This window comes from Acinonyx jubatus, chromosome D1 (assembly GCF_027475565.1).
Source record: "Acinonyx jubatus isolate Ajub_Pintada_27869175 chromosome D1, VMU_Ajub_asm_v1.0, whole genome shotgun sequence".
NCBI lineage: Eukaryota > Metazoa > Chordata > Mammalia > Carnivora > Felidae > Acinonyx > Acinonyx jubatus.
In genome coordinates this window covers 53,946,356-53,949,879 of record NC_069390.1, presented here as the reverse complement: position 1 = coordinate 53,949,879, position 3,524 = coordinate 53,946,356, and the positions used below count along the sequence as shown (strand labels likewise).

At 45.8% G+C, this 3,524-nt stretch overlaps 1 pseudogene; it reads right to left on the bottom strand.

Moving 5' to 3' along the window:
- Positions 1 to 2,262: 2,262 nt before the first annotated feature.
- Positions 2,263 to 3,291, bottom strand: LOC106966088 (olfactory receptor 52K1-like; annotated as a pseudogene).
- Between the last annotated feature and the right edge of the window lie 233 nt (positions 3,292 to 3,524).

Here is a 3,524-nt window from a genome sequence, read left to right as displayed (position 1 = left end):
GAATGCAACAGATTTCTCTACATTGATTTTGTATCCCACAACTTTACTGAATCCATTTATCAGTTCTAGTAGTTTTTGGTGGACTCTTTAGGGTTTTCTGTATTTAGTACCATGTTATCTACAAAATGTGAGTGTTTTATGTCTTCCTTCCCAATTTGGATGTCTTTAACTTTTTTTTTTTAAAGTTTACTTTGGGGAGAGAGAGACAGAGACTGAGAGAGATCGAGAGAGAGAGAGACATCGAGTGCTTGTGTGCAAGCAAGGGAAGAGCTAAAAGAATGGGAGACCCAGAATCTGAAGCAGGCTCCAGGCTCCAAGCTGTTAGCACAGAGCCCAATGTGGGGCTTGAACTAGAGAACTGTGAGATCATAATCTGAGCTGAAAGTCGGACACTTAACTGACAAGTAAGCCCCCCAGGCACCCTTTTATTTCTTTATGTTGTCTCATTGCTTCTAGTACTATGTTGAATCAAAGTGGTGAGTGGACATCCTTGTCTTGTTCCTGATTTTAGGGGAAAATGTCTCAGTTTTTTTTTTTTTACCATTGAGTATGATGTTAGCTGTGGGTTTTTCATATATGGCTTTTATTATGTTGAGGAATGTTCCCTCTAGACCTACTTTGCACAGGGTTTTTATCACGAATGGGTGTTGTACTTGTGAATGTATTTTATTGTCAAGAGCATTCTAATGTATGAATGTACCATAACGTATTTACACATTTTATTGCCAAAGGACATTATATTATTTCTAGTTTTTCACAATTAGGAACAATGCCACTGTGAATATTCTTGTACATGTATTTTGATGCCCATGTGTCTGAGGATATTTTGGGGGTTAAGAGGTATGCATATCTTTAGTTTCACTAGATAATGGCAAATTGTCCTCAAAGTGGTTCAGCAATCTACAATCTCATTAGTAGTGCATTGAGAGTTTTCGTGGTCATCTTCTGGGAAATTTTGAAATACATATACAAATATGGTATGTTTATACAATAGATGTGTGAAGTTGTACAGTGCACAACCTGAACATCTATATGTGAGAGGCTGGAGGTCAAATGCCTTTTCTTATGCTTATTTTCTGAAGTGACTGTTCAAGTCTTCTGCCTATTTTACTATTGTCTTTTTCTTACTGATTTGTAGTTGTTCTTTATATATTCTGGATACTAGTTCATTGTTGGTTAAACCACCTACAGGTCCTCTGATGGACTTCCATTTGCTGACCATTAACCTTCTTAGAACAGTCTCCTCTCTGGGCTTTGGTGAGGCCACTCTCCCTTTAGTTTCCTCTTGCCTCTCTAACCCTCATACACAAACTCAATCTTCTGGAATCTCTTGTGTCTGTCTTCCACTCCTCATTTCTGCTGTTACCAGTCAGGCCCAGGCCACCGTCAGGTCCAGGCCACCGTCATCTCCAGTATCCTAGCCTCCAGGCTTGTGTCCTTCTGATCCACATTCTACTAGGGCTGCAGAGCCATCATTCCAAAACACAGGTAGGATCTTGCCACTTTGCTGCTTTGGACTCTTTAAATGGCTAAATACTGCATGGAGTAAGCACTCAAACTCCTTATCACAACAGATGAGGCCTTCTATCACTTGGCCTCTGCTTATGCATTCAGCCTCCTTCCCTGCCGGGCCCACACCTGCCCCTGTGCCAGGGAAACTGGGCCTGGCTGGGAGTTTCCCACTCAGCCGTGTACCCATGCCTCTGTGCCTTTGCCTACCCTGCTGTTATGGCCTGGAATTCTTTTTCTTCTATCTCCTTCCTCTTCAGTAAACACCCTATCTTGTCTTTCAAACATAACTCAAATTGACCTTCTCTGTGAAGTGTTCTGTCTTAGTAATTGTCTTCCTCTATGTTCCCACAGAGTTTTGTACATAAAGGTATTATTGAACATTACCTGTCTTTATAGTTTGGAAGCTTTATAGACTAGACCCTCCTTCAGGGAAGAGACCAGTTTCTTTTTCTTTGCAATCATGGGGTTAGCATGATGTATGTAAAATAGATGTCTGATGAATGAATGTGAGAATGAATGAATATCACATGCAGAAAGAAGGGGAGAAAATTTAGAAGCTAGAGACACAAGCTTCCTTTAGAGTTGGTTACTGTATAATTCTGGATGAGTAGCTATTTTCAGAAAATGGATAAAAAAGATTTTCAAAGATGAATGCAGATAGTCAAAGCCAAAATACAGCAGGGATGACTCATTTGCACATATACCCACTTGATAGTGAGAGTACTTGTAGGACCTACAAGTCCCAAAGAGTCAGGTGGGAAGCTCCCTGTGTGAGGGCAGGGGCTGGGGCTTCTCGGGGGGGGGGGGGGGCTAGTAGCTCTGCCTTTTGGAACAGAGTTGGAACAGAGTTGCCAGGTGCTGCCTGATTTCTTTGGTCCCGGCCCTGTAGATGACAGGGTTAACCAGACATGGGAGCAGCAGGTAGAGGGCGCTGAGCGAGTTGTGCATGGCCAGGGAGGCGGTGGGAGCCACACGGTAGATGATGGATTTGGACATGGTGGAAGAGTAGACGGTGAAGATGACCAGCAGGTGGGAGCCACAGGTGTTCAGGGCCTTGGAATGTGCTCTGCCTGATGAAATCCAGAAGGCAGCATGGATAATGCGAGAGTAGGAGGCTCCAGGTAGCAGCATGTCCAGGACTCTGTTGAAGATGTGGACAGTGAGACCCACAGTCTTGTTCGGGGAGATGTCCCCACTGGAGAGCTTCATGAGGGCCATGTGCTCACAGGCAAAGTGGTGGATCAGGTCTGAGCAGCAGAAGTGAACCTGGGAGGCAAGCCCCACGAGGGGGGGGGGGCAACAATGCAAGTGCTCCTGGCAGCTGCCGCCCCCTCCAGGCCAGCCAGCAACTGACCCGTCACTATCTCAGGGTAGCACAGAGGGTAGCAGATGGCAATGTAGCAGTCCAGGGCCATGACCAGGAGGATGTTGCAGTCAAAGACAATGAGGAAGTAGATGCAGAACATCTGGAGTAGACAGCAAGGCAGGGAGATGCGGTTGAAGTGGGTAGAGAAGCTGAACAGCATGGTGGGCATCACGGTGGTGGCAACACAGATGCTGACAGCCAGGAGAAGGGAAATGAGCAGGTACATGGGCTGGTGCAGGCTCTGCTGGGCCACCACCATGTGGGTGACCAGGGCATTGGCAGAGATGATCACTAGGTAGAGGCTGAGGAAGGGCAGCACCAGAAGGGTGCGAGTGCTCCTGCAGCCCAGGGAAGCCCACCCAGAGGAAGCTGGTGTAGGACCCGTTGGAGCTGCTGTTGCTCCATGCCAACATCTTCCTTGGGAAGCAGAATGGTCTGGGAGCAGGATGGTCTGGTTTCCGTACCTTGACCCCTACTAGGGCCTGCCCCACCTTCACCAGGCTTTGGTCTTCATGAGTCAATATTCCCGGAGAAAAAAATGAGAAGCTAAGGGTCATAATTTAATGACATATGAATCTTTCAATAAGTTTTTGCATTTCAAATATATTTCTCAGGGTAGATTTCGGATGCAGGATTATTGGGTCAA